General features: G+C 39.2%; 1 protein-coding gene across 4 annotated transcripts in view; it reads right to left on the minus strand.

The window, feature by feature from the left end:
* NCKAP5 (NCK associated protein 5) overlaps positions 1-13,813 on the minus strand; it is a 995,643-nt gene that overhangs the window by 480,609 nt on the left and 501,221 nt on the right. The window lies entirely within an intron of this gene.

The raw sequence follows: 13,813 nt of genomic DNA on the forward strand, positions 1-13,813 counted from the left end.
AGGACTAAAAGAAGGGCCCAGCATGCACACCAATGAGCAGCGCCTGTGTTCCCAGCTAGTAGGCTGCCTGCCCCCACCCCCGGCACACCCTGACCTTGCACACTGTGTACAGCTCAGTGTCTATAATAGCCCAAATGAAGAGACTCTGTACACACATTTGATGAACCAATTCATTTAGTGAAATATCTAATTTATTCAAACGAGTAATTCTAAGTCCTATTTAGACTAATCCTCAGCTTCTAGCATTATTTATTTTGAACTATAAAATGTATCTTCTCTCTTAGAAGTGTGGGCACCAAAGGGAGGAACAGTAACTTTTAATAGGTGCAGTTAGAACTTGAAATTTTTTATCTGAAAAACCATAAAGCTTTAAAAAATGAATTTGCAAATGTAATTGAGCTTCTAATAGCTACTACTGATGGTAATTAAAGAAATCTCATTTCCCCAAATTAAACATAATGAAATGTTTTTCAAGATCAAATAAAACTAGAAAATGCCATCAGGGTGATAGAATTTGCCTCTGAAAGTGGTGTTCTGGAGTTTGCGGAGAAGCCTCAGTTGGCAGCAAATGCCAATGGCTTTTAGGGTTATGGTTAATATAGAAGCCATTTCCACTGTATCTATCAACTTTTACTGACTGATCACCAATCTGAAAGGCAGAATATTGCAAGTCTTCACATTGCAGTGCTAACGCAAATGTTACAGGCATCCCTTAAGCTCCTCCATTAGGTTCTTTAAACGTTCGCTATTTAATTAAACATCAGCATGTCCTCAGTTCGACTTGTGCATTTCACATGTTAAGGTTTAATTTTCACATTCCTTTTGCCTTAAAGTAAAAAAGGCATTTGGGGGCCATAGAGACTGTTTCTGTTAACAGGAAGGGATGTATTTTGCTCACAGCTGACCACTGTCTCCTATTTATTGATAGACTCTGAGACCAAAAAAAAAAAAAATAGTTTCCCTCTTTACTTCAGCAGATTACCCCCCTGCAAATAAAGACATTTTTCCTTATGTTTGATCAAAATATTTTGTGTCTTAATTTAATTCTTTGTCTCACTGGGACTTCTACAAATCCAAGAAACAATTAGTTTTCCAACTCTTCATAAAATGCTTCATTCCAGGAAAAAATAGTCTCCTATATAATAGGCATCTTCACACTTAGGTCTGGTATGATATATTTGTGTGGCTTGTCATTAGTTTTTTTTATCATTTTTCCAGTTTTCTTTGATATTTTCCCATTCCCTTTAAAAATGATTATCAAAATCTGATGTAGAACTGTAGCAAATGTCAAGCTCAGGCAAAGAACCACTGACTGGCCTTACTAAATCCTAGTGCTCCAAGCTGCCCCCGACTCTTCTACCCCTGTACTCCCCGCTCCCAGCCGACACCCACTCTCTAATGAGAGATGCTCGTTTGCTCATTAAAATACGTATAACATGTGATTAACAGATAATGACTGATTATTTCTATGTAACTTTTGGTCAATAATGGCCCCCAATTTTTTCTCCATCATTGGTTCCTTGACTATCTTGTCCATAGAAATGATTTGTTTTCTTAACCCTCATATATCACAGCACTTGCATTAATTAATTAATTCACTGACAATTCAGTAATTGCTTACTTCATGCCAGACGCTCAATAGGTGTCGCCAATTCAATTCAGAATTAAGACGAGGTTCCTGTCTGGAACATAATTAAAGTCTAGTCAATAATACTCCTTTTAAGTAGGACTGTAATTTTTAATCATTTTACTTTGTGCTTCTTTTGTTCAAAGTCTCAAGTAACTGTTTTATGTTAGCATTCCTTTCAAACTGATGGCTGAGCATTTGGCAATATTCTGTCTGCTGACCTGGGTGCTCATTCACAGGTCCAACTTGTGAACATTTAGTGAGCTTTACTAACATGCACACTCTTCTGTATGCACATTAGATTTCAATGAAAAGTTTAAAAATAGGAGAAAATATAGTGACTTAGACACAACACCGAAAGCATGATCCATGAAGGAAAAAATGTATAATCTGAACTTCATTAAAATTAATAACATGTCACTGTTTAGAGAATGAAAAGACAAGTGTTTTCAAAATACATATCTGATAAAGGACTGATAACCAAAATATTCAAAGAACTCTTAAAACTCAACAATGAAAAAGACAAACAATCTAATTAAATGGATCTGAGCAGACACCTCACCAAAGAAGATATACAGATGGCAAATAAGCATATGAAAAGATGCTCAGCATCATAAGTCATTAGGGAACAGAAAAAATTAAAAGAGCAAGAAGATAATCCTACATACCTTTTAGAATAGCTAAAATCCGAAACATAATCAACACCAAATGATGGTGAGGGTGTGAAACAACAGGAATTATCTTACATTTCTGCTGAGAATGCAAAATGGTATAGCCCGTTTGAAAGACACCTTGGCAGCGTCTCACAAAGCTGAACAGAAGCTTCCTGTATTACCTAGCGATCATGATTGTGGGTAGTTATCCAAATGAGCTGAGAACATTTATCCACACAAAACTTGCACATGACTGTTTATTGCATTCTTATTCATAACTGCAAAAACCTGAAAGCAACCAATATGACCTTCCATAAATGAACGGATAAACAGACTGTAGCACATTCATATAATGATTTGTTATTTGGGATTAAAAGACATGAACTATCAGATCATGGAAAGACCTAAAGGAACTTTAAATGCACACTACCAAGTAAAAAGACCAATCTGAAAAGGCCACAAACTATACGTGTAATTCCAACTATATAACATCCCGGGAAAGAAGAATCTATAGAGACAGTAGAACTAACAGTGGTCACCAGGGGCTCAGGGGTGGAGGGGTGAACAACTAGGTGCCACACAGTGGACTTTCAGGGCAGTGAAACTATGCACTCCATGATTCTGTAGTGATTGATATATTTGTCAAACCCCATAGAACTGCACAACATAAAGAGTATGAAAACAATGGACTTTAGTAAATAATAATGCAACAATATGGGTTTCACCCTGGATAACATATGTACCACACTAATGCAAGACGTTAATAGAAAAATTGTGGAGTATGTATGGGAAGGGTAATAGGGGAGCAATATTTTTGCTCAATTTTTCTGTAAACTACAACTGTTCTAAAAATGTAAAGACTAATGATTTCTTTAAAAAGTCAAAAAATTAACTGGTTTCAATCTAATCAGATTAATCTGGGGCTCCTAAACCCTTTAAGTCTCCCCCTACCTTCAGGACCAAGTTCAGACGCTGAGGCCCACAGTATAAAGCCTTGGTAATCCGGTGGTGTCAGTTCCACCCCGTCCAGCCACCGCCTCCAGCACCTGCTCTGCTCCGGGCTCATCTCCATGTCTTCCCATTTTGTTCTTTCTCTGGGTTCTGCGATAGCTTCTCTTTCAATGAATTTACGTCCCTTGTCTATTTGGCAAAGTTCTCCTTTTCTGAGGCCACTCCTCCACGAAGTTTTCTTTACATCTCTTCTGTCTTTGAATCATCTGCTATTCTATAACTGTCTATATTTCTATTTCATTTGCTAGAGTATGAACAGCTTGAGGGCAAGGACTATGTAACAATTATCTTTTTACCTCTGATGCTAGGAACTGGTGGAAAGTAGGTAGTCAATAAGATTTTACTGAATATTCAGTCAATAAATGACATAGAAATGCTCTTTGATAATAATACTAATATTATTATTATTATTATTATTATTACAGCTCTTGTGAGCTAAATGTATCACATTAAACACTAACATAGTAATTTCTACAAGGGTCTGAAATGTGAGCTAGATATCTAACAGTCTGAGAAGGTGTGTAACTCACCATTTCAATGACCCCTAAAGGTCACAGTGAAATCACTTGTCCATTAGACACACTCTCTCAAAGACCAGATGTCTCAAGCAAGACTTTGATAAATTCTGGACCACTGTCAATTCATGGTTGCCTTCTCTGATGAGCACCACAAGGACAAATAGGGAGCCAGTGTGTTGTGAATTAGGGAGAGGTACACATGTCTTCTAAGCCAGACATGTACATTTAGAGACAGTGTTCTGTTAAGGAAATTTAAAATTCTGACTTAAGGCAAAAAGCAATTTCAGTTCACCAGTGAGAGGCCAAGATAAAAATGTGACTCTAGAAAAATCACAGGGCATTCCCAATACATAAACATGTGTATGAGGCTTAGAATCTACATCTGACCTACTTTTCTTTCTTCTTAAAGTTTCTGCTTTGGCAATTCTAACTACTCTAAAATCTGAACTATTACTTATCTGTGAGGGACTTCTGAGTCTGCAGGTCCCTTAATACAAGGGCAGGATATTTTCCATTTGCTGTTCTTGATTTATTTTCTACTCTTTTTGCACACTGATCTCCAGCCTGGGAGGCTAATCTATCTGGCCTTCATTAATGGGTTTTGTACTCTCTGAATTCCTGTCAGGTCTGGCTCACAAGGAGTCCTAGCAAGAGACCACAGGGAGAAATGTGGGAGGGAGGTGTATTTATTTATCTAACTCAATAGTTCAAATTTTGATTGCATCAGAATCACACAGAGGAGAACTTACCAACACGCGGGTTGCCGTGTCTCACTCCTAGCACTTCTGATTCAGTAGGGCTGGAGTCGGGGGTCTGAGAATATGCATTTCTAAGTTACAGCTGCTGCTGCTGCTGCTGCTGCTGCTGATCAGAGCACCACTTTGAGAACCACTTTTGCAGCTCTTTCCCTGCAAGGATACCTCTAAGCTACTAAAGTTCTTCCACCAAAAGTCACTGTTCCTCTCAAAGTGATGTACTCTTGTAGGACTGTGATAATTAATTTCATGTGTTATTTTGGCTAGGACATAGTACCCAGATATTTGGTCTAACATTATTTTACATGTTGCTGTGATGGTATTTTTAGATGACATTAACATTTAAATCAGTAGACTTTCAGTAAAGCAGTTTACCTTCCATAATGTGGGTGGACCTCATCCAATCAGTTGAAGGCCTTAATAGAAAAAGACTGACCTTCAGAAGAAAATGTAATTCTGTCAGCAGACCACCTTTGGACTTGAACTGCAACTACTCCCTGGGTCTCCAGCATGTCTGTCAGTCTATCCTACAGGTTTTGAATATGTTCATCTGCTACAATCATGTGAACCAATTCCTTAAAGTAAATTGATAGATAGATACAAAGATACATACATATATACATACATACATTCATACATACACTTCCTGTTAGCTCTAGGAGAACCCTGAATAATGATTAAAAAAAGGATTTAGTCTACTCCAAGTCCCCTACATGGGCACCTGTTTTCAATATGTCTCTTCAGATAGGCTGATAACACTTTGCCCTAAGGGTCTACCAAATAGTGTTTTACATTTTTGTATCCATCGAACCTCAAGAATAGTTATTGTCATAGTGTAATAATGGCATTCAACTCATCCTTCTTCAATGTGTATATCCACTGCCTATGGAAAGGTATGCCTCTAACAAACCAGTACTTACTGTGCTCCTACTTTGGGACAATAATAATACAAAGGGTAAAGGGCTCCCATCTGCACAGGGTTTACAGATTTCAAAAGTAGAGCTATTTTTATTGAGCGCTTGTTGTAAAAAGAGCAACTGTACTGGTGCTTTCATTTATGTTTTTCACACTTTTGTTTGGGAATATTTTACAGTTGTTGTGGCTTTAAGGAGTTTTTTTCAAAAATGTACTCCCAGAGACTATAACCCAAAAGATATGGATGTGGCTCAGGAATTGTATGAATGAGAGCACTTGAGGCATTAAATGCTGATAGTTTCATACCTGCTTCTCAGTTTGAGCAATACTGGGATAGTATATAAAAGAGGAAAATTCATAGAAGACAAAAAATGACTTCATATTATTGATGGAGCAGTTCTAAATAACACTACTAAAAATGTCCTATTAGTGAAAATGCTTATTCAATTAATTTTGATTTTTCAAAAAAGACCCATGTAATCCAATGAATTAAAGTACTTCCAACTGATAAATGATTCAGCTACATGGGGGATTCACTTTACAAATCCCCATGTAACTTAAGGTATACTAGCTAATTTTTTAACTCACCGATGGGTAATAATATGGTTGCTATGTGACACAAAACATTTTATGCAATTCAATTAAAGGGTGGATATGCTTCTAAAGGAGAAGGGAGCCAGAGAGATGAGCAGTGCTCTCTTTATATGAAGCTAAGCAGAAATCATACAATGATCCTCCAGGAAATTTAAGTTATTCCATCTCTCTGTTTGCTCTTGGTTAGGGAGGTTTTCATTGAAACCTACTTGAGGCAAGCGCTAAGTACACTTACTATCATTGTATTCTTTCATTTCAGTATATTGTGCAATATGAAAACAGGTAATGTGGAAAAATACAAATAAAATAAACTGCTGCCTGCAGATAAGGTTTTTTCTGGGTTGCAAGGAAAGTCCAAGATGACTACAAATTATCCCCCACTTTATTTTAATAATATGGATAGCAACACATACTTCAATCTTCGGAATAGCAGTTTCACCTTTTGAACTCACTTTGAATTGTGAGTTAAGACAATTCATTTTGCTATACTCATTCATTTGCTCCCTTAAAAGCATCACTGATATTTCGTGCCAGGCACATAAATCAGTGGCCTACTCCCACAGTCACACGCAGGTGTCCTGTTCACATCTCAGAAGAATGGCACTGCCCTCATCTCTATTTCCACAACACACTCAGAGTTACATCATTTATCACCCCATCGCTAAATGGGCTCCACCACTTGCCGATCTATACAGCTTCAATATTTTATGGTCTCAATCCATTTTATATTCGATCAACAAAATAATATTCCCAAATATAATTTAGATCATTAGCCACTGGTTTAATAACACAAAATGGTACCTTGCTGATTATCCATCATCCAATTAATCAAATAACAACTAAATGTATGGAGAAAGTGCTGCTCTAGGGGTGACAGAAGTAAAGGGAAAAAGAAATAAAAATCAAATGTAAGTCATGACTTTGTCTGTTAAAGACTATGCAAGAGTGGATAATGAATGGTCTACACCATAACCACTGGAACCTGTAAATTTGGCAAAAGAAATTTTGCAGGTGTAATTAAGGTTATGGACTTAAAAATAGAAAGGTTATCCTGGATTATAAAGGTGGGGCTAATCTAATTCCATTAACCTTTAGCAGAGAATTTCTCCAGCTAGAAGCAGAAAAATGTGGCAGAAGGAGCATCAGAGCACTTCTCAGAGAGAGAAGGATGCAATGGACTGTCACTGCCTGTGAGACGCAGAGGCCCACGTGCTAGGATGGAAAGAGGCCTTGAGGAGCTAACCACAGCTCCTGCTTGAGGGAAATTGAGGCCCTTGGTCGCACAACTGTCAAGGCTAAGATTCTGCCAACTACTTGAATGTGCTTGGAAGTGGATTCTTCCCACGGCTTCCCAATAAGAGCCCAGCTGAGCAACACCTTGATCTGGGCCTTGTTAGACCAGGAACAGAGAAACCAGTCAAGCCAACCCAGACTTCTGATGTACAGAACCTACAGAAAAAATATATATGTCTTGCTTTCAGCTGCTTTATGGCATTTGTTATGGCATCAATAGGAAACTATTACACAGACCCTGTGAGTGATCTCCATGGAGGAGGGCACTGCTGTCTAAAGCAACACATTCCATAATTAAGTAGAAGATGCAGAGTTTGGTGAGAACCACTGACCTGAAATGGCTCTGTCAGTTTTGAAAGGAAGCAGAGAGAAAAGTCAATGAGGATTATAGAACTCACAGATAACTTTACATAAGAAATGCATTTAAATGAGTTTAATAAAGAAAACACTGGATAAAGAAGAAGTAAGAATTTTTAAAAAGTGAACAACCTGGCAGGGGCAGCAACAGCAAATTGGGATGACTGAAAAAGCAGCACAATCAGAGCAGCGAACCTTGCTGGATAGCATGGAGAGGAGGGCTTAGGAACTGCACAGTGGTTTGGACTCGTTCTGAGGGGGCCCTGTAGGCCAAAGTGGGAGTGTGGAGCAAAGGGAAAGAAAACTGCTCAAGCCTGTGACGGGCTACCAGAACCCCTCTGCCCATCCCTTCTTCCATCACAGCATCTCCACATTGACGGGCTTTACAGTAAGAGCCCATTTCTGGAAAGGACTGCTTGTAAACAAAGATTCTATGACTGCTGCATTAGATTGCCAGGGCTGCAGTAACAAAGGACCACAAAACACATGGTCCTTGATTGATTGTTGTTGATTTAGAACAACATAAATTTATTCTCTCACAGTTCTGGAGGCCGGACTCTGAGATCCAGGCGTCAACAGGATTTCCCTCCGAAAGTGCTGAGAAAGCATCTGTTGCAGGCCCCTCTCCTGCCCTCTGCGGGTCCTTTAGCACGTGACTGTACAACTCCAATCTTCACATGGCATTCTCCCTTGTCATTAGGACTCCAGTCATTGGATGAGGGGTTCACTCTACTGCATTAGGAATTTACCTTAACTAATTATACTTCAGTGACTCTATTTTAGAATAAAGTCCCATTCTGAGGTATAAGAGGTTAGAACTTCAATGTATGAACTTGGTGGGGGGCACAATTCAAGTCATTATAATGGCTAAAATAAGGCTTCAAAATTATATACATCAAATAACAATTCTGACCAGCACTAAAAGCCCAATAACATGCCTCCATCAATAACATACTCTCCAGTGTGTCCAAACTGGATCTTTTAAACATGCAATTTACTCATGGTTTTTTTCCTACTTATTGCCGCTTCCCTCTCTTAGAACTTCCTATACCCATTATCAAACTCAGTCCCAGAGTCTTCTCCATTAGGAAAAATTCATGTGCTAATCAATTTCTAGGGAGGTTATTCTGCTTCTCATATTATATTAGTAATCAGTTGTCTTACATTTGTTCATAAATTGCTTCACAACCACTGCATCAACATCCTCTGAGATTGCAGCCAAGATCCATGACTCATCTGTTTGTCTTGCACCTGAAGCCATGTTTTATGCTCAGCATGAACCCTGTATGTGCTCACTGAAAATTAGTCCACCTGAAAAGGTATTCAAACACTACACAGCTAACAACAGTGAATTCAAAGCTAAATTTAGACTTTGTCCCATAGAAATACCCTTTTAGATCCATTTTTAATTCAAGCGTATGGGTCCCTCATGTATCAACCATTTTGATGGGCAAATACTACATGTACCTCTGCTGTTGGTGCTGAGATTCAGCCTTCCAACCAACACTGAAAAAGCACCACCTAGCGTCCGCACACCAGCATTACATGTCAGTAGACTACTGAGCAAAGCACTGTGGTCTCTCTGGTGGCCAATTTGTTCCTCAGCTGAAAATTTAAAGACACACCATTTAAAAAATTAAGGCTTAGAAACTCTCAAGTGAAAGTCAACTTCTGAAAAGTAATTTCACCCCAAGCTCAGGCCTGTCTGAGGAAGATTCACGTAACCTTTTTTATGCCAGCAGGATATGGGGTGTTTGGAAGCCCAGAGCTATGCCCAAAGTTATCTCTGTAAGAACCAAGGTCTACAGCCAGGCTGGAAAGTTTGGATTCATCTTAATTTTTGGAAAACCTTCAAAATATAGGTTCAGACTCAAGAGGCTTCACATGATTCTTTCCTTCCAAATAGGATTTGGACCTATTTGTTCTTATTCTGTGTCCTCTTGCAGAGTTTATGTACAGAACCTAGAATTTGGTGCTCACCATTTTCAAAAGCATATGTTTCCCACAATCATACACTAACCTCCTCAGAAAGGGTGTTCTACATAAATAGGCAAAAGGCCAAGAAGAAACATTTTTTTAAAGTTTTAGATAATTTCTGTCAAGCCAAGGAGTAGTACTAGCCAAGTATTTTTATTTTTTTAAGAAGTCATTTAATTACTGCATTTAAAATTTACATAAAACACTGTGCTAGAGATTAATCTTCATGGAAAAACATTTTGAATTTAAAAATGTACTGTACCCACATTTACTACAGTTATAGCATCTTAAGTTGGAAAGGGATTGTTCTATGGAAAGTAGAAATATTCACAGAATACTTGAAGCTTCAGCATTATATTTATTTTGGAAAGTGGAGCAGAACTCTCACTGATTGCTGTAAATACAGAGAGTTACTGTGGGAGGGAAAGTCAAAGTAATCCATAGAAGCCCTAAATTCTTTTTTGAGCACCTTCGGGACTGTGACCTGTTATTCTGATCAACCTTCACACATTGGATGCCTCGTTTTTCCTCTTAAGGAAACATTGAATGGACTTACTTGATGCAATACTTTTTTAAAAATGTAATAAATATTCCATTCAAGTCTTTATGTCTTCACAACAAATAGTCTTTTGAAAGACAGGCCAGGAAATTGAGAGCTTTCAAAGCACTTGTGACTCCTCAAATTACTTTCTGCAGTTACAATAAGAGTTTGTAAACCAAGCACTTTCCAGGCATAGGATCCCCCAAACAGCCATATGTTGTTTCCCACGTAAGAAAATGCATTATTGGGAAGGTTCAGGGAAATAAAGATGGCACTAGAGGGCGAGGGTGATATTTTCACTTTTATAAAAGGTGAAGTATAAAAGGAAACTGCCTGAGGAAACTCAGACATTATGCTACATCTCAACAGAGGTGAAAATTGTTCTAAAATGCTCTACCTTTATATGTTTAAAAAACATGGAAGCTTAAGCTTTGGGATAAAAGGGCTTTCACTCCAGATGTCCACATGCCAGCATTTCAGCTTTGCTGTTTCTGCCCGCTGTGACTGGTCCCAAAGGCCCCACACACCCATACACACTGGTGTCCTCAGACCACAGCTGTTTCTCCCACTTCGACTTGACCACCGCCACAGTTGGTAGAGGCAGGAGGGCAATGAGCCCAGGCCCCCATTTATCAGCAGCTCTTACACCATCACCTGGCATCACTGGAATCAGCCTTCTGGGGCTCCTGAGCTGCAGCAGGCAGTAACGGGGGCCCTAGAAAATGGCCAGGGATATTTAACTTGCAGCAAATTATCAGATATCATGGAAAACCTTATTACTAAATTGTTTAACCAGTGTTCTTGTAGGTGAGCACTAAACCAGGCTAGCTTTTTACTTTTACTGCAGTAAAACTTCACAATAAAAATCCGTTGGCACTGAACTCTGAAGTGCACAGCTCCTGCCTAAGGAATTTATAATTCAGAGACGCAGAGACGAATTTTTAGCTATGTGTTCTTGAAAAGGTTTGGTTAGGTATAAAGTTTACTTTTGCTGTTGTTGTCTATTTGTTCAAATATTTTCCACTTTCCCACTGGCTTCTATTCTCATTTCAAAGGAATTTTTACTGACATTTCTCAGTTACCTTAACACCTTGACTTTTAGTTTCTCTGTCAAGTTGTAGTTGTGTTACATGAATTCCAATTCAAAGAACCCTATAAAGTGTCTTTAAAAATCCTTCTCTTTTGTATCTAGACAAAAAAATTTAACTGTTTTGTAGGTTTGGATTCTCAAAACTTAGGCATCTTCAATAAGGGCATTACCTCAAATGAACGGAAGGAGCGTCAACCGAACACCTATTTGGTTCTGCGGGCACAGATCCATGCTATGGGAAGGCAAACCATAGAAAGGCTCCCCTGGAGGTAAGTATTTTTTCATGATGGATAATTAGTGGTTTTCGACAATCTGCAGTGGCCTACCACAAAACAACTAGGGTGAGACACACAAAGTTCTTCCCCCCAACTGCTGCTTTGTTTCCATGTTGAAATACAGCTCAGGAGCACAGGCCAGGGAGGACAGCACAGAGTAAAATCCTGGGCTCTGGTGCTTATTTATTTCATTTCCTTTCCTTTGCTAAATTCAAAAAAGTAATAACAGGGCACTAGGCAAATTAAATTCATGATTATGTATTCCTATCATTGCACCTTATAACACAACTGTGTAAACTACAGAGTAGAGGTGTTGGTGATTGTTTGGGCCAGACCCCGCTCCTCACCTTGTCTACTTCCAGTCCTACTTCGAATCAAGTACCCATTCCTGCAGATCTCCAATGTGGCTTACCAATTCCCATCCCATTTGAATGACTACACTCAGGTCTGGCTTGCCCAGGTTTCTAAACCTCTGCCCACTGTTCTCCCGAGAATCTCCTCTTTTAGTGGATTGGCCCTAATTAAAACTCAAAGAATGGGGATTGGTTTGTCAGGATAGCCCTTAATATTGGAAATGAAATAAGTTGTTTTAGAAGACAATTATGGGAAAACTCCTGAACATCAATAAGCTGTGTCTGGAAGCCCGAAAACATTCCTCTTCTAGGACATAATCTGTATGAGCCTGCCAGAATGTGTGGTGTTAACAGGTACAATGAATGACTTGGTAATAGTAACTGTTGACAAAGACATAGAAGAGAAGTTCTCAAAAGAGTTTGGTTTTGCCTCTCCCCTCCCTCAGGGACATTTGATCATATCTGGAGACACTTTTGGTTGTCACACTGGGGGGAGGGTGTGATGGGTATCTGGTAGGTAGAGGCTAGGAGCGTCGCTAAACATTCTACCATCTACACACAGCACAACCCCAGCTCTCACAGAGGATTATCTAGCCCAAAATGTCAGTATGAAGAGTGATAAACTCTCATGCAGAAGAGCAGTAACTCATATACTGCTGGTGGGACTGAAAACTGCACAAGCCCCTTGGAAAACAATCTGCAGTATATGATAGCATTCAGGATTCCCAAAGCCTATGACCCAGAGATTCTACTAGTGAGTGCCTTCAACAAACTCTTACAAGAGTCATATTTAGTATTGTTGGTAAGAGCAGCCCAAATTTCCATCAGTAGTACAACACATAAAATGTGGTTCACTCATGCATTGTATATAGCAGTAAACATGAATGAACTACAGCTGCATGCCGAGAGAGAGAGAGAGAGAGAGAGAGAGAGAGAGAGAGAGAGAGAGAGAGAGAGAAAAGAATTACTCTCAGCAGAAGAGACCTGCAGAAAAAAGGCTGGGGACAATGGGCAGGAGTCCAGGGCTGACAGCAAAGCCAAACACTCGGTTCTGATGGGTCTAAGCTTTAGCTTATAAAACAAAAATGCCCCTCTGGTGTCACCAAGATCCAGAGGTCATGCCTTCAAGACCACCTGCCTCCCTGGCACCAAATTCTATTCACCCCAGTCACCTTTGGATTATTAATCAGCTCCTTAGCTAGCTTAGAGCCTGAAGAGACACAGCCATGGTGGGAATACTAGGTCTTTTGTTCTCATAAAAGAATGATTTTTCATTACAAAAGTTACTACACTGGGCTCTGATTTAGTCATTGTTGTTTCAGATCAGTTTATGTCCAAAAATTGCATTTTTTGTTAATTACATTAGTATTTATATGTCAACAAACATTCGAGTGCCTACTCTGTGGCGGGCACTGCATTCAGCACTGCACGAACAGCAGGGATGAAGCAGATGCGGACTCTGTGCTGCCAGGGTGCCAGTCAAACGGAGGAACATGCTCTTGCAGGACCTAATGGGGTGCTGCAGAGGGAGCAGCAGGGTAGAGGCAATGGGGAAGGTCGCTCTGAGGACGCAACATCTACACAGTGAGTACAAGGATGAAGAAGAGCAGGTCATGCAAAGAACTGGGAGAGGAACACTTCAGGGACAAGCAACTCTGAAATTTGAGAAGACAATAAAACTTTTATTTTAAAAAGTCTGCTTTAATGTAGTATAGCCATTTTACCTGGTTTACACTTTACAGAGATGTAGTCATAATAAATATATACAATTCTGCATCCTGTTTAACATTATGTCATGAATAATTTTTTCCATGTTACTACATAGTCTTCATAAACATTTAAATGGCTGCATGA

The sequence above is a fragment of the Artibeus jamaicensis genome, unplaced genomic scaffold (genome assembly GCF_021234435.1).
Source record: "Artibeus jamaicensis isolate MK-2021 breed Jamaican fruit bat unplaced genomic scaffold, CSHL_Jam_final contig_1284, whole genome shotgun sequence".
Classification (NCBI taxonomy): domain Eukaryota; kingdom Metazoa; phylum Chordata; class Mammalia; order Chiroptera; family Phyllostomidae; genus Artibeus; species Artibeus jamaicensis.